This window comes from Hyaena hyaena, unplaced genomic scaffold (assembly GCF_003009895.1).
Source record: "Hyaena hyaena isolate Hyena2069 unplaced genomic scaffold, ASM300989v1 scaffold_1164, whole genome shotgun sequence".
Taxonomy (NCBI): domain Eukaryota; kingdom Metazoa; phylum Chordata; class Mammalia; order Carnivora; family Hyaenidae; genus Hyaena; species Hyaena hyaena.
Window position 1 is genome coordinate 363,698 of NW_024081798.1, and position 18,848 is coordinate 382,545.

An 18,848-nucleotide genomic window follows, 5' to 3' on the forward strand; every position below is an offset into this window, starting at 1 on the left:
CCCTTCTTCTCCCCCTTGGTCCTCCGTCAAGTTCCTCCTAATCCTCCTATACGTGCAAACATATGATATTTGTCCTTCTCTGCCTGACTTATTTCGCTCAGCATAACACCCTCAAGGTCCATCCATGTTGCTACACATGGCCAGATTTCATTGTTTCTCATTGCCATGTAGTATTCCATGGTATAGATAAACCACATCTTCTTGATCCATTCATCTGTTGATGGACACTTAGGCTCTTTCCATGTTTTAGCTATTGTGGAGAGTGCTGCTATGAACATTGGGGTACATGTGCTCCTATGCCTCAGCATTTCTGTATCCCTTGGGTAAATTCCTAGCAGTGCTATTGCTGGGTCATAGGGGAGTTCTATTGTTAGTTTCCTGAGGAACCTCCACACTGTTTTCCAGAGGGGCTGTACCAGTTTACATTCCCACCAACAGTGTAGGAGGGTGCCCGTTTCTCCACATCCTCGCCAGCATCTAGAGTTCTCTGATTTGCTCATTTTAGCCACTCTGACTGGTGTGAGGTGGTATCTCAGTGTGGTTTTGACTTGTATTTCCCTGATGAGGAGGGATGCTGAGCATCGTTTCATGTGTCTGTTGACCATCTGGATGTCCTCTTTGGAGAAATGTCTGTTCATATCTTCTGCCCATTTCTTCACTGGGTTGTTTGTTTTTCGGGCGTGTAGTTTGGTGAGTTCCTTATAGATTCTGGATATTAACCCTTTATCTGATATGTCATTGGCAACTATCTTTTCCCATTCCGTTGGTTGCCTATTAGTTTTCTGGGTTGTTTCCTTAGTAGCCAAGAACTTTAAACAGCTATTATAAATATGTTCAAAGATAATATTCCTTAGTAGCCAAGAACTTTAAACAGCTATTATAAATATGTTCAAAGATAATATAAATATAACAAAGTAAGCAGATAGAAATTCAAGAAGAGATAAAAACGACTCAATAGACATCTTAATACTGAAATTACAATATCTGAAATGAAATATACTGCATAGGCTTAAGAACAGATTAGAGGGGCATCTGGGTGGCTCAGTTGGTTGAGGGTACCACTTTGGCTCAGGTCATGATTTCATGGTTCACAGGTTCAAGACCCACGTCAGGCTCTGTGCTGACAGCTTGGAGTCTGGAGCCTGCTTCAGATTCTGTTTCTCCCCTTGTCTCTGCCCCTGCCCCCTTCTCTCTCTCTCTCTCTCTCTCTTAAAAATAAATAAACTTTTAAAACATTTTTAAAGAAAGAAAAGATTGAAGATTTTAGGGAAATAAACGTCATTGATCTTAGATCCTTATTTATTATCCAAACTGAAGAGAGAAAAAGAGGGTTTTTTTATTAAAAAAAAAAAACAAAACATGACAGAGATTCCTTGCTCTATGAAACAATCACAAGTGTTATAACATACATATGGTTCATTTCCAGAAGACAAAATGTGGAATAAAACATTTAAAGAAATAATAACCAAAAATTTTCCAAATAAACTAAAACTTCTGACTTTCAAATCTAAAGTCAGGGAAAAGAAAACCAGGTACATTTACATTACTGAAACCCAATACAAATAAAGAATCTTTTATTTTTATTTGTTTGGGGTTTTCTTGTTTATTTTGGAGAAAGAGAGTAAGGTAGAGAGGTACAAGGAGAGAGTGATTCTCAAACAGGCTTCACGGTCAGTGCAGAGCCTGCCACAAGGCTGGATCCTGGGATCCTGGGATCCTGGGATCATGACCTGAGCCAGAATCAAGAGTTGGATGCTCAACCAACTGAGCCACCCAGGCACCCTAAAATAAAGAATCTTTTAGTGGTGACTGGGTGGCTCAGTGGGTTGAGTGACAGACTTTGATTTCAGTTCAGGTCATGATCCTAGGGTCATGGGATTGAGCCCCAGGTCAGGCTCCATGCTAAGCCTGGAGCCTGCTTAAGATTCTCTCTTTCTCTCCCTCTGCTTCTCTCTCTCTCTCTCTCTCTCTCTCTCTCTCTGACACATATAAAAGAAAGAAAAAAGAATCTTTAAAAGTTCTAGTGGAAAATGCATCAGACAGTAGAACAATGATACAAATGATAGCCTATTTTCCATCAGAAACACTGAAAGCCAGAAAGCAGAAGAACAAATTCTATAAAGCGATGAATAAAATGAAAAAAGAAAACAAAAACAGAACCCAACAATTACATAAAATTTTATTTTATTTTTATTTACTTATTTTTTAAATGTTTTATTTATTTCTAGGAGACAGAGAGAGACAGCGTGAGCAGGGGAGGGTCAGAGAGATAGGGAGTGACAGACTCTGAAAAAGGCTCCAGGCTCTGAGCTGGAAGTCAGCACAGAGCCCGACGAGAGGCTCGAACCCACGAACCGCGAGATCATGACCCAAGCGAAAGTCGGACGCTTAACCGACTAAGCCACCCAGGCGCCCCCATAAAATTTTATATAGAGCAAGAATAATTTTCAAAATTAAAATTAAAATAAAAACAAAGTAAACATATTTTTAAATAAGAAGAGATGGCAAGAATCCATGTTCAGAATTTCTTCACAATAAGCACTATAAGATATTCTAAAAGGAATTCTTCAGACTACAGAATGGAATTCTTTTTTTTTTTTAATTTATTTTTTTAAATTTATTTCTAGGAGAGAGAGAGAGAGAGACAGCATGAGCAGGGGAGGGTCAGAGAGATAGGGAGTGACAGACTCTGAAACAGGCTCCAGGCTCTGAGCTGGAAGTCAGCACAGAGCCCGAAGAGAGGCTCGAACCCACGAACCGCGAGATCATGAACTAAGTGAAAGTCGGACGCTTAACCGATTAAGCCACCCAGGCGCCCCTACAGAATGGAATTCTAATATGCAAGATGGAATGAAGAGCACGAGAAGAGATAAATATCTAGTTAAATATAAATATTAGTTTTTTTAATGCCCTTAAAAAACAACTGACTTCCTAAAGCAAAAAAAAAAAGAAAAAGAAAAACGACAATGTATTTTATGGTTTTAAAATATTTAGGAGTAAAATACATGAAAACAATAGCACAAAAAATGAGGTTAAATGAAATTATACTCATAGAATGTTTACATTTAGGTGATGAAATGTGATATTAACTATAAGCAGACTGTTGAGAAGATAATGATCATATAGAATTCCTAGAAAAAACTATGAAAAATTACCAAAAGATATGGCTAAAAAGCCAATGGAATAAATACAATTGAATGCTAAAGTAATTTGACAAATTCAAAAGAAGCCATAAAAGGAGAGACTGAGATACAACAAAGAAAGATTAGGGGCTCTTGGGTGGCTCAAGTAGTTAAGTGTCTGACACTTGATTTCAACTCAGATTATGATCTCACAGTTTGTGGGATCAAGTCCTGTGGCAGGCTCCGTGCTGATAGTGCAAAGCCTTTATGGGAATCTCTCTCCCCCTCTCTCTCTGTCCTTACTCTGCTCTCTCTCTCTCTCTCTCTCTCAAAATAAATAAATAAATTAAAAAAGAAAGATTGAAGAAATGAAAAATAAATAACAAAATGGTAGATTAAATCCAAAATCATCAATAATTATATTAAAATCAAATGGACTACAAAGTCCAAGTAAGAGAAGAAATTTCAGACTGGGTAAAGAAAACAGGACTCAATTATCTGTTGCCTACAGAAAATGCACTATAAATATAAAGACCCTGATAAGTTGAAAGAAAAATAATGTAACAGATAATCACACAAACAATAATCATCAGAAATCTCGTGTGGCTATACTGATAAGAGATAAAACACGCATCTTGACAAAGAGTATTTCCAGAGACAAAGTGAGAAATATTACAATGATAAAGGAGATCAATTCTTCTTGAAGATACAATAATCCTGTAAGTGCTTGTCTTAACAGGGCATCAAAATACATGAAGCAGAAAATAACAAGAATAAAGATAAAAATAGAAAAATAAACAGAGGTTTTCAAGTTTTTTAATCAGAAATTGTTAGAAATACTAGGGAAACCATCAATAAGGAAAAACAAATATTTGTGAAACACTTATAGGGTGCCTTGATCTAGTTGAAGTTTTTAGAACGACATATCTCTGAAACGATAGAATACACATTTTTCAGGTATAGATGATGTAAAATATGTATACATTTTGTTGACACGGACTATATATCAGATCATAAAATAAGTTTCAATAAGTTTCAGAAGATTGAAATTTTGCACATTTTTTAACAACAAAGGGTTAAATAAGAAAATAAAAATAAGATAGGTAAAAATGCTCAAATATTTGGAAATTAAACCACATACTTCTAAATAATCTGTGGATCAAAGTAGAAAACTCTTAAGAGAAATTAGAAAATATTTTGAACTGAATGATAAAAATGCAACATATCAAAATTCATGTGAAGCTTCTATAATGATGTTAGGAGGGAAATTTATTACTTTAAATATTTATATGGTAAGTAAAATAAATATTTAAAAATAACTAACCTAAGTTTTCATTATAAAAGCCAAAAGTAAAAAAAAAAAGAGAAAGAAAGAGAAAGTGTAACCCCAGATAAGTAGAAGAAACATAGAACAAAAAGTGGTCTTTGAAAGATTAATAAAATTGAAAAAATCTGAACAAGATCAATCAAGAAAAATAGAGAATACTTATTTACTGTTATCGGAAATAGAGGGGGATGTTACTACAGATCCTACAGACATAAACAGGATAATAAGGAATATTATAACAACTGTGCACCAATAAATTCAACAACTTGGATAAAATGAAAAAAATTCCTTGAAAACACAGTTCTATAAAACCATCATAAAAAATATAGAAAATAAAAATAGCCCCTATCTAGCTTTTTTAAAATGTAAAATGCATAACACAAAGTAAATTTACAGTCCAGATGGTTTTACTACTAATTATATGACATACTTAAGAAATAATATAGTCATTCACAAACTCTTTCAGAAAATGAAAAAAGGACCATTTCCCATTCAGTGTATGAAGCCAGCAAAACTCTGATTTTGAAACTTGACAAAAACATTTCAATTAAAGAAGTTTGTGGTCAAATATCCCCCATGAACATAGACACAAAAATCCTTCACAAAATACTGGTATATCACACCCACCAAAGACAAGAATTTTAAATTATCACCATATTGTATTATACCAGGAAAGCAAATTCGTTTTAACACTCAAAAAAATTAACAATATAATCTACGATGTTAACAAAACAAGGGTGAATATTATATATTATGTCAATAGATGACCATTTTAACTTAAAAATAATTTGGCAAAACTCAACATCCATTCATGGTTAAAACTCAGAACAAAGTAAGAATAGAAGGAAACTTAATCTGATAAAAGTTATCTACAAAAATTTCTGATTAACATCAGTCTTAATTATGAAATATTGAACTCTTTCCCCTTTATGTCAAGAAAACAATGAGAATGTTTCTTTTAATTCTACATGACATTCTATTGGAGGTTCTAACCAGTAAGATAAAGCATGAAAAGTACATTAAAAGCATTAAGATTCAAGAGGAATAAATTCTGTTTACTCATGGAAATTGTAATGGTTTATGCAGAGAATCTTAAGGAATCTATCTATTGGAATTAAAAAGTGAATAAAATAAGGCCACAGCATACAAAGTCACTATTCAAATGTCAGTACACAAATTTTGGATAATGAAATTTTAAAATGTCATTTCCAATAGCATTATGAGACATACAATATTTAGGAATAAAATTAACAAAGGATGTGCTAAAGATCTACATTGAAAACTATAAAATATTGCTGAAATTAAAGAAAATAAAAATAAATGAAGAGATATACGACGTTCACAGATTAAAAGATTCAATATTGTTCAAGTGTCAATTATCCCCAAATTTTCTATACAGTCAATGGAATCCAAGTAAATATTCCAACCAGACATTTTACAGACATTAACAAATTGACTCCAAAATATGTATAAAAATACAAAGGGTCTAGAATAGTCTAAATGATCTTAAAAAGAAGAACAAATTTGGAAAACTCACATTACCTGGTTTCCAGACTTACAAGATTTTACTGGGGTGTCAATTATACAGATGTATATATTTTTCAAAAAATATCGAATTGTAGGGGCACCTGTGTGGCTCAGTCGCTTGAGGGTCTGACTTTGGCTCAGGCCATGATCTTGCAGTTCATGGGTTCAAGCCCCACATCAGGCTCTGTGGTGACAGCTCAGAGCCTGTAGCCTGCTTCAGATTCTATCTCCATCTCTCTCTGCCCTCCCCCATGCTCACACGCTCTCTTTCTCTCTCAAAAATAAATAAATATATTTTAAAATTTTAAAAAAATATATTGAATTGCACCATTGAGATCTGGGCCTATCACTGTATGTAACTTTCATCATAACAAGGAAAATAATAAATAATTGTGATTTCCTAGCTAAAACATGGAAAGAGCCTAAGTGTCCATCAACAGACGAATGGATCAAGAAGATGTGGTTTATCTATACCATGGAATACTACATGGCAATGAGAAACAATGAAATCTGGCCATGTGTAGCAACATGGATGGACCTTGAGGGGGTTATGCTGAGCGAAATAAGTCAGGCAGAGAAGGACAAATACCATATGTTTGCACGTATAGGAGGATTAGGAGGAACTTGACGGAGGACCAAGGGGGAGAAGAAGGGCGGAAATGGTAGGGGAAAGGGAGAGAGGCAAACCATGAGAGACTCTTGAATGCTGACAAAAACTGAGGACTGATGGATGTGGGGGGGAGGGGGGGATGGGCATGAAGGAGGGCACTTTGGGGATGAGCACTGAGTGTTATGTAAAAACTAATTTGACAATAAACTATTTGTAAAAAAAAAATAATTGTGATTTCCTGTTGGTAGACTCCACAAGAAGTTAAGTGGACTTTCAAGTGAGTAGAGATGACATGCATAACAAACTCTTTTTCTTTCTCTCTCTCTCCTTCAATAAACAACTCTGATGGATTATTCTATGTCATCTTGGATAAACTGAAAAAAAAAATCCAAGAATCCCTTTTCTATATATGTCCATGTTAGCATTGGCTAAAACAAGAATTTTCACAAGATTTGGGAGGCAAAAATGAAACCGTAACTAATAACCAGATGTGATGATAGACACATGCAGAGTTGCCCGATGCATCTTATCTTGTTTTCATTCTCATCCGCTCCTCATCCAGCCATTTTTATTAACTACAGACCCTGCTGAGCAACAGCAAACCCAGGCTCACCACAAGACACCTGTCTGAGGACTCACAGAGATGATAGCTGCATAGAGGCAACATTCTCCATAACCCTTCTCCAAAGTTCCCTTTTAAATTCCACTTCGGAGACAGAACATACTCCCTGATTGTCTTGTTGGTCACAGGCTCATTTTCTGTTCTTCCAACTAACTCCCTTTTGAGCCTTCACTTTTCCAGTTCCTTCCAGTATGATATCTACCTGCCAAGATAAATCTCTTATCCTGGAACACTTTTAGGGACTCTGATTCCCTAACTTATTATATAACCGTGCTTTCTTCTCTGATGTTAGAGCTTGTTCACTTAAGGAGAGGAAAGGGTGATGTGGGCTTAACGCACCACGTGGGGGTGGAGGAACGGGGTATGACCCTGTTGTAAAACTACTGCAGGGATAGACTTCAAAAAGATTACATTAAACCTCAGATGAATTTTCATGTATCATTAGAGCATCCTAAAATCATAAGATGTACCCTTGTATGAAAATACAGGAAGATTCTGATTTCAAAACAGAAGGTTAGGAACAACCTGTTTAGGTCTTTGAGTAGGCTAATATAATGTAACTGAAAAGTCAAAGTGCCGAGAGACGATAAAACTGTGTGTGCATATAGACATACATTTGTACTTATTTCCTAAAAAATGGGAAACCAATACACATCTCTTTGAACAGGAAAAAAAAGAATAGTATATCAGAAACAATTAACATGGTCTTTGTATTTAGAAAATTATGGATCCTTAGAAAAATCATCTTACATTCTTATTTTCTATTTACCATAAAATTGGATATCAGACCAGTTCCAGCTTCTTCATAAAAAGATAGAAAATAACTCATTTCTGCTACATGCTAATCATACTTTCTGCAACTGTCCTGTAAAGAAAGTGTTATTAGCTTCATTCTACAGATTAAACTATGACTCAGAGATATTCAATAACTTAATTAGATCCATACAAGTTCTAGGAAGAAGAGCCATAATCTTATCTCATGTCTGTCTGACTCCAAGATTGAATCTTTCCACTAAACCACTCTCATTTGAGCTTGTACCTCCTTTTGAGAAAGGGAGAAAAGCTGATGTGTAGATGTTATCACTGCGAAATTATTTTGAAATAATTGTAAAGAAAATAATTTTTAAATTCTTCCAGACTCTCACACATATTTATCTGTCTCTAGTCAAATTAGTCACTTCGAGAGAGTAAAGATATACCCAAATGAGTTCAACAATAGTGCTATTTTCCAAAACATTTTTGGAGCTCCTTTCTCAAAATTGCATAATTATAGCACAATTGCTATATATATACAAATGTATACATACATATATACATGTCATACATATCATATACATACACATATATGCACATACACACATGTATCTGTATATACAATATACATACATACACAAATTTTATATATTAATATATATACAAGTTTCACGCATATAGATAGACATATTGATGTATATGGAACCCACTTTCCTCTATATTCTTTAATGTACACAAGAGGCAACTTTTTTGAAAAACAACACACGTATCAGGCATACTGTAGTTGGAAGAGCTGAATCAGAGTTGAACAACATGGCCTTTAAGGTTCTCTCCAACACTAAGATTCCCTGTAATATAATTTGTTATGTTTGTTTTAAAAAATTCATTCTATTACATTATGGTCACACCTCATAAAAAGCACTATGCAAATGGAAGGTGGATTTTTGTTATGAATAATAATATTATAATTGGCCTTTTAGTAGAATCTCTAATTGCTGAATTAATTTCCATCGGATCTTACTATGAGGCCAGATAGGGCCCTGTTGAGTGCTCTTACAGCACCCTGATTTCTTATTTAGCAAGAGCCATTCTTACTTGTTTGGCCCCCAAAGTCCCCTCTAGGTCTTAAGTTCCTTAATGACAAAGGCATACCTGTTCATCACTGTGAATTGGACTGGCATCAGAAGAAAACAAAAAATATTTTTAAATGAACCGTAAATATTTGTTGAATGACAAAACCATAGTCTATGGAATCAATATGAAAACGTTCCCTGTTCTATCATTTCTGTGGAAATAATTTATGTGTCATTTTTTTAAAGACTCCACATGTGAAAGGCAGGAAGTGGTTCTTATGTGGGGGAGAGTCCTTTCATGTAGGGAGCATGCAGCTTAGCAGGTAAGCTAGTAAACACCTTACACAACCAGATCTGAGCCAGACTGTAGGAATGGCCTACACTTCAAAGGAATTTGTTCCACCTGGGGTGAATGGGGAGGGAAGGCCACATGGAAGCAAAGAAGCATTCCCAGCATCTCTTTCTCAAAACTGCAGAATTGTAGCACAATTGCTACACACACACACACACACACACACACACACACACACACACACACGTATATATACAAACAGAGAAAATCATGAGTAAAGACAGAATACATATACATGCAAAAGTTTTTGAACATAATTGTGCAACCTAGGTTGGCTAAGATATATGGTCTATGGTGGGGGTGGGGCACAGAATTAGATGTTGACTTAAGTCAGGTGAAAAGAGCCATCAGTTCTGGCTGTGGAAGACTGAATAATGGTCCCAAAGACACTCAGACTCTAATCCCTGGAACCTTAATGTTACCTATATGGCAAATGTGACCCTGCAGATGTGATGAGGTTACACTGGATTATGCCAATAGACCCTAAATGTAAAGTGAACGTCTGTAAAGACAGGTGTCCTTCTAAGTGGAAGGCAGGGGAAGTTTCAGAGTGGCAGAGAAAGCAATGTGACAATAGAACAGAGAAAGAATTGAAGATATTACTCTGCTGACCTTGAAGATGGTGGAAGGGAACATGGGCCAAAGAATGTAAGGAATACAAGCCAGGGAGTGGGAAAAGGTGAGAAAACAGATTCTTCTCTGAAGCCTGCAAAAGGAGCATGGTCCAGACAACACTTTGATTTCAGCCCAGTGAAATGCATTTCAGGTCTTCTCTTCTCCAGAGCTGTAAGAGAATGAATGTGTATTGTTATAAGCAACCACGTTTGTGGTAATTTGTTATAGCCATCATAGGAAATTAATATAACCAGGTTAAGGCATTTGAGCGTTATTTGTTAAGCAATGAAGAGAGCCATAAAAATTCAGGTAGAAAGAGATTGAAGGAAGGCAAATAGAAGGGGTAGGATGAGGGAAAAGTGAGGAACGGCAGCTTGATTTTAAAAATGGTTAAAATCTCCCTGGATATTTTGTTAGCAAAGCATTTTGGGATCCTCTGGGATGAAAGGTGCTGGAGAAAATGTAATAACGCTAATAAATATTCTATGATTTCTCTGGAACATGTCCTCGGGTGAACTACAAGGCAGCTCTAAATGTTACGATAAGAGATGTGGGCGACTCAGCAGTTTGGGGTCTTGGGGGTGCCATAGAAACCATGACTATGTTTGTCTCTCTTCCCTGGGGACTGGCATCCTCACATGTCTTCCTCCCCAAACCATAATTCACAAGAGCTCTGGGGAGCAGCAGCAAAGGGCAGAGTCAAGAGCCGTTCAAGGCAACAGTAACAGGAAAATAGTGTCATGAATTATTTAGCATTTAACCAAGGCAGCTCAAGACCCATTCCAAATACTGAGCAAGTAACGACTGGGTTAATCCATATGGATTTGTCATGAGTTGTTAGCCTAGATCACTAAAGTTTATGTTGGGGACACTTGTCCATGCCACAGGATAAGACCTGCTGATTCTGCTCCCTCACAGGTCAAAAACTGGCAGTTGAGGCTTCTACCACTACAAAGCTGATGTTTAAACCTTCATCATCTTCCAAGCGTCCTTGAAGACTCAGAAGAGTCCATGACCTTGAAGGAAAAGAGCCCCACATTTCAAAACATAGACCATTCATTCTACCTTGGAGCTGAAGAGAACGTTGGAGATCATGTCACACAAACCTCTAATTTCATATCTGAGAAATCCAAGGGCAGGGAAGTCAAATGACTCAGCAGAAAAGCCTGTTTTCCCTGCCAGAGATCATGCTGCTGGACCACACCCCTCCAGCCAATTTCTCCTGGGGAGCAGGAGACTCAGGAATCACCTGGGGCTGATGTTTTGGAGAAATACATATCCCAATATCTCTGCCTTCTGGAGAAGGAAGGGACTTCTCCATAGGAATCTGTATTTTCCTTCAATATCTGGATCCATTTTTGAGCTAAGCCTACTCATAAGCACAACTGATGGAAAAGGAGCAGTGATCATGGAGTCAAATGAACCTACATTCAAATTCTAGCCCTGTCATTTATTTGCTGTGTGATTACAAGCAACTCATTTGACCTCCCTGATCCCCGGTTTCCTTAGGTGTAATACAGGATAATAATTTTTACCCAAGAGTTGCTATCAAGATTCAGTTGAATGATACAATGAACACAAAATGGCTTACTAGAATGCTTAGAATATACTAATGCTGGATAAGCACATGTTGGACCTGAATTTAAATGAGTTTTCAGGAACACAAGTACGAATATGAAGGCTTCCAAAAATACCTTCATTCAAAACCTGTTGTAAACATCTCAAAATCTACAATTAGCAACATAGATTTTAGGTTCTAAAAGGACTTCCATTCTCTGAGAAATCCCATTAAAATAAAGACACCCCAGAACCTCAAGCCAACATTACTTAACACCTCAGCAGGAATTAATGACTAGGAGGAAACAATTGAGGTCTTACAGAAATAAGAGAAAAGAGGTATAGTGGAGGGAAACAGAGAACAGATTGGTGCTAAATGGAACCAAACGTTTATAAAATTCTCAGTTTGCTTTGGACCAAAGGGACACAGCAGTTGGAAATCCAATGAAATTTTGAAATTCTAAAACAATCCTAAAAGCGATCTTTATTTTCATCTTTCCATGCTTTGATAGGCAGAAAGGTCAAGGCCCACCGAGCTTTCCTAAAAGTGACACTATTTGGGACCTTTCGTTCTGAGTGCAAGGAGTCTACACCTGCCCACTTCATTCATTTCTTCACTCACGCATCTGGGTTTTTCATTTGACACACACTTATTGAATCCCTGGAGACCTAAAGAGTAATAAAGCAACAACCTACTCTTGAAGAGTTGACCTTCAACTTGAAGATACAGATTTGAAGCAAGCAATTACAATACAATGTGATAGTGCTTTATAGGAGTATGAATGAAAATAGATAAGGAAAGGACTTTTTTCTGGCTTAGGGGTTTGGAAATAGGGAGAAACCAGAAGGCTTCACAAAGAGAAGCCATCTGAGTGTTGACGTGGGCCAACAATCTGTGGTTAGGAAGAACATTCCGAGATAGGATAGTATTAGCCAAAAACAGAGATGTATGAGGGCCAAACACATTTGGTGGTCCTGCCACTTCAGGTGTCATTCCAGTTACGAAGCTGTTGTCTCTCAGCTCGGAAGCACCATCTTACTTGGCCATGTGGTGCCAGGGCTGGGGATCTGCAGATTACTTATCTCTTCTGTCAGCAGGCTCCCTGTTAGGTCCCACAGACAGGGGCCACTTGGGTGAGGCTGTAAGTCAGGGGGAAGTAGGAGATTTGACCCTTCCTGTTGGCAGTCAACACTGCCCCATTAATGGCTCTTCACCCTGCCAGCAGTAATTGGTTCCAACCTCTTGGGTCCTTTGACTCCCAAACTTGTTGTGCCCCATGGAAGTATGTATGAGCCCCAGTAGGACAGTTCCTTTTCACCAGAGAGTTAAACCCAGAAGCATGAGGGCCATTCTTTGGACTCATGAGTTACAGTGGAAGCTGAGTAACTGCTCTGCTGCAGAAATGTGAGGACCTCTTCCAATGGGCCCATCTTCTGAGTTCCTGAAGTTCTGACAGCCATGGGGTATTTCTACCTCCTCAGAGATCTGACCCTAATCTCCACAGAGCTCCTGCTCTGAGCCTCTAGGTCCTGATAATCCCAGTGTCTTCCCTTTGATCCCACAGCTTTAGGACTGGTAGCTTCCTGTAGTTACAACCTCTGCAGTACCTCAATGTCCCCTTTTTGCTTCTGTGAGGCCTCTAACCCCTGTTCAGTTAATTCCCATTCTAAATTTTCTCTGTCAAGATACCTAGAGAGGTTTCTGTTTTCCTGCCTGGATGCTGCCGATATTCCATACATGAAATACAAGATGAGCTGGAGACATAGGATGGGAACTGGATTGTGGGGGGCTTTATATCCAATCAACAGTATTTGACTCCATTTTATAAATGAGGAATGAGGATCCCCCACAGGTGTCTAGGAAGGAGACATCATTATAAAGATGATAAAGGCTGTGTTGGCAGTGGGTCACAGGACTAAAGAAGGGATGACTGAGGTTGGCAGATGAAGTGAAAGAATATTTTAATCATGTGGGCATGGGATGTTAAGAACCTGGTCACAGCAGAGAAATAATGACAATAGAACATATTTGAAAAATGATTGTGAGGCTTCATTCTTTTGGTAGGCAATAGAGATGGCTTTGATGGGAACAGACTTAGGATTCTGTATTCCATCAGATATGACTCTCACACTTTCTCTGGAAGTTTAAGAGACGCGGTGTCTGAAAGAGAAGCAGGTCCCTAAGACAGTGGGACACAGAGGTAAAGTATGGATATTGGGTTGGAATTCTGCTTCCATCACAATCGAGGGGGAATATGGCATAAAATACTTAATGATCAGGTCTCAGTTCCCTTACCTTCAAAATGGAACAAGTTATACCTACATCAAATGGGTCTTTAAGTGCCATGTTTCCCAGTTTGGGAAACCGACCATTAGAATTAACTGGAGAGCCTTTGAAAAATGTCAATTATCAGACTTTGCCCTAGACATTCTGAATTAAAGTTTTTCAAACATGAATCCTGAAAATCTGAATTTTTTTTCAGTCACCCAGGTGATTTTAGCAGAAAGCTATCTGAGGGAACTACTGACTTAAAATTTATTATGGATAATGCATATGACTGTGTCTAGCTCACAATTTGCTGCCAATACCCTACCCATATTTGCTCTTGGCACTTAGACTCTGGTACTTGAAGGTGGCCTTCTCATACAACTACCTGCGGCTCTACCTGAGAGGTTTCTTATGCTGCAGGAGCATGCTTTGCCCTCAGGGAAGACAACCCAGGAGCATCTTCTACACACTGGGACTGAGTCCCAGCTGCTCACAGAAGCAACTTGCTCATTATTGCACACTGCGTAGGTTACCTTCCCTCCTTCCCTGCTTCACTCAAACAATCTTCTACCAATACATCCAGACATCACATTCCAAATAAGGTATTTATACTCAAGTCCTTTACGCGGGTCAACTTCCGGATGAACAAAATCTAAAACACGAATTTAGTCACTGTTAGTCTTTCTCCTTCATACCCTAAAATCCCAGCTTCAGCAGATAGGAGTGATTACCTATCCCACCTTGGTAAGGTGCTTTAGAGAGGACAACATTTCTCTCTAGACATTTTTCATCTTATCTGATCATTACAACAAAATTGGGCATTAGGTAGATGCTAGTACCAGCAGTAATAGTATTCCATTTCCATGAGGAAACTGAGACCCCGACTGTTAAGTGGATTACACAGACCACATAGAAAGTAGGAATACCAAGGTTTAAATTTTAGTTTTTCCATAAAAGCAACATTTCTGAGAATCTAATGAAATGTGTATGTCTTTCTGTAATCCATCCCTCCAAGTGTAGATGCTGACCAACTCACAAATTTTAATATATTCCAGGATATTCATGGACTTCAGGTGTGCCCATAGAGTCCCATAAGAGCCAGATGTTGAAGGCCTGTAGACCCAGGGCAATAATCCCTGCATTTCTTGCAGGCTATAAGTTTCTTCTTACCAAGATTACTTCTCTTCCAAGATTTCACTCAAGGACACACAGCCCACCATATGCTTTTTTGATGTTTTGAGTTAGAATATGAGGGGAGAGCAGTGCTTATCAAATAGCAGGCCACAGTTACATATCTAAGAGGGGAATGAGAAAGGACCCCTACTATCTGAGAGCATTCATTGACAGACAGAACTGGAAACCAACAATCAAACTGTAAGAACAACAAAAATAAGGAAGGAAGGAAGTATATAAACATATACCTACATACATATCTGAATAGATTCATTTTCAGAACCCAGTCTGCAACAATAACAGACACTCGATAAATGGAGGTGTTTTGGTGCAGATAACGTTATAAGAGTTTTATTTTTGAAAGAAACCTCTCTTTCATTTATCAGGAAAGACTTTCAAAAGGTGCCAACTCACGTGATATTTGACACATGAAGATCTTCACCAGTGCTTTGACAGTGGCCATTTACAAATTCAGCTTCTTAAGCTCACTGCATGGGCAAGTCACCTAAACTCTCCGTGTTTCACTTTTTTCACCTGCACAGTGAGGATGATCATAGTACTTACTTCACAGTGTTATTGTGCAGAAGAAAGGAGTTGATACCTATACAACACTAAGAACAGTTGTAGCCCTCAGCAAGAATTGGTAAGTATCCATTATTTGCCTTGGAAATGCTTCCCATGGAAAACAAATCTCAGCTCAAAGCTTATGTGATAACCCTTAATAAGGTGAAGGGATGGTTAAAATTCCAAGAAACAAAAATGAGAGGAAAAGGAAGAGAAACAGGAGAGGAGAGAATGCAAAAATAAGGTCCAAAGTCCTGTGTTAACAAGATGACCACAGCTTCACAAGAAGACATCATTGGTTTTTCATCCCAGTGGTCACCTCCTGAGTGGCCACAAAGAACCACTGCATTTAAAAATAAGCTATTAGGAAGAAAAAGACTAGGCATTTTCTCTATTATTTCCTTTACATGCCCTGTCTTCTACGAGTCATAGTTCTGTGCTATGTGACCAGGCCTGCCCGGGTCACTTCTGGACAAGCCAGTGCCCCTGTTGTCTGATTGATTCAGACCAAGGCCCTGGAAAGTGGCAAAGGCCTCAGGGAGAGGGCATCAGAAGGGGTCAGATGGATCTAGGATATCACACTAATTGGGTCCCCTACAGCTATTACTGTAGTTCTCTCAAAAGTGTTATTTTCAAACATGCGTGTTTATCCTTTTCAGCCAACGAAGTTGCTGCATTCTTATCCACCTGGTCCTAAACAGAAGTTTCTCTCCTATTTTTTTGCTCCAATCACAGAAGCACTAGATTAAAGCTTCCTTCACTGAATTGAATTTCAATTCCATGAAAGGACCACAGTGAATCTATGAGAAGAAATGGATTTGTGGCCAACAATCAGATGTGTGGCTAAGGTTAATGGAGGTTTTTCATTTTGAAACTAAAGATAGAACGTTTTCCACTTAGGCTTTCTAGAACACTGCATTTCAGATCTGAGCTAGAGCTGGGGAAAAGGTCTACCCAGAAGAATTCAGGCTATCTTCAGCTCCAGAATCTCAATACTGATCAACTAAGAACATGGAAGTATTCAAACTGGAAGCAGAAAGACTCAAGGTAATGCACAAGTGCCACAGCTTGGAGTCTCTGAGAGAAGACTGTGAGACAGAGTTTTGGGGTGCAAGAAGTCCATTAGGGATCGATAACTGAAAGAAAGGGGAGGAAGCAGGATTGGACAGAGGACAAGAGGAACTGTCTTGCAGACCCAACAAACTCAGCCAACCCAACCCACCAAGGAGCTCTGGAGCAAGTAGTGTCTGTCACAGTTACCCTGTGTTGGCCCCAATGGCCAGGACTTTGCACCCCACCTGGTTCAGGCACTAAACATGTTGCCTCAGAAAGATATGACCTCAGGTGATGCCCACCCCTTAAGCTGAGACGGACCCTGAGAAGCTGAGGGTGGGAAAATGCCTGCCTTACATCCGGGCAATAAGTCTTTCCTGAAGGGAATCTGGATGGTGAATCTCCCTGTGGTGGTCACAATGGTTTATCTAGCTGCATGGCTCTAATCCAAGAGGATCCTGGTCACCATGCCATTCTCAGGGCTGGGTTGCTAGACCTGTCCATTTACAGTCACAATTAAACAAGGCAAGACCAAGAAATGTCTCCTATATTGTTCCCTGACCACATTACCTTCCACAGCTCTATCCAATTGTGATTATTGTGATAAGTTATGCAAATTTTGTGTCTCCTCTTCCTGTCCGTTAATCTATGAATACAGATGCCCAAATGGCCAAGGGTAAGCCATAACAAAGAATTCATTGGAAATCTTGCTGTGTTCCTGGTGAAAGTATATCCTTAGGGGAACTAGGACCTTTAACCTTTGAGAGTCTAGAGTTGTACAAGTTCCTCACTGGGCATTAGGGGTGTCCTAGTGAGGTCAGTCCTGCTTTCACCTTTTGATTCTTGGGCTCATGTGTTTCTTTTTCTGTTGGGAAGACAGTGCCATATAAAGATTTTTGATTCAGTGGGTATAATGCATCTCAGAGGATGGCACCTCATTCTTATATAAAGATGGCTCCAAACTAATGCTTCATCTATGCCTTTAGCAAGCCATCCCAATGCTCTATCAGTTCAGCAGAATCTGGGTAGTGTGGAATGTGGTGTGTCTAATGGATTCCATGGTCATGGGACCACTCTACACATTTTTTTGCTGTAAATTGGATTTCCTGCCCTGGCACAAGGAAATGTGGGATTCAGAGCTAGTGCATCAAACTGTATATGCTCTCTGCCGACAGTGCTTGCTGAGATCTGCAGACTACAAAGGTAAACCCATGCCTAAAATATGTGTGTATTCCATTTCAAATGAAACCTAGGGTTTTTCAGGATGGAAAATAGCTAGAATGAATTAAATATTTATTCCCTCCCCTCAATTTTTTAATGTAGAAACCCTAACATCTAATATAATGGTATTAGGAAGTGGAACATTTGGGAGACGCTTAGATCATAAGAGTAGAATACTCACGAATGGGAATAGTGCCTTTTTAAAAGACACGTCAGGGAGCTCCCTTTCTATGTCAGCCATATGAGAACACAGCAAAAAGACAGGAATCTGTAAACCAAGAAACAGGCTCTCACCAGATACCAAATCTGTTGGCACTTTGATCTTGGACTTTCCAGGGTCCACAACTGTGAGAAATAAATTTCTGTTGTTGATAAGCCAATCCGTGGTATTTTTGTTATAGAAGTGAGAACAGTCTAAGATGGTGGCCAACTTACCTCCAAATGTTCAGTTGGTCTCCTTAAGGAATCCTGTCATTTTGAAATCTCAGCTTTATTTTCTGTTGCTGGCAGGTTGGGCACTCAGCAGTGGCAGAAATCGGTATCGGTAAGTGGGAGTCCCTGTTGTTGGGCCCATGCACACTCTCCATCCTTGCCACCATGACCCCTTCATCCATACACCCACAGATAATATCAACATGCCATTTTGTCTTGGGCAGTTGTTATGTGGCCCTTCCCTGGCAATTAATCTCTGGTGGGCATTAACATGTGATACAAAGATCCTCACACATGGCATTCACTTCCGTATGCCCATCGACATGCTCCTACCCTAACCTTCCCACTCTCCAATCTTTCTATCTTTGTCATTCCTGGTCAGCCAATCAGAATCCGAGGCATTAATAACCAGAGCTCTACCCATGATGTAACAGACCTGCCTTGGTTGGGTTGTTAACTCAGTAATTTGAGCTCAGCTGCTCTCTCTCAGATTCCTGGGCTTGGGCCTCAGCTTTCCCAGCGCACCTGGTAGAGAATTTTTGTATGCAACCAAAGACGCCCTCTGGCTTTCACCCCTG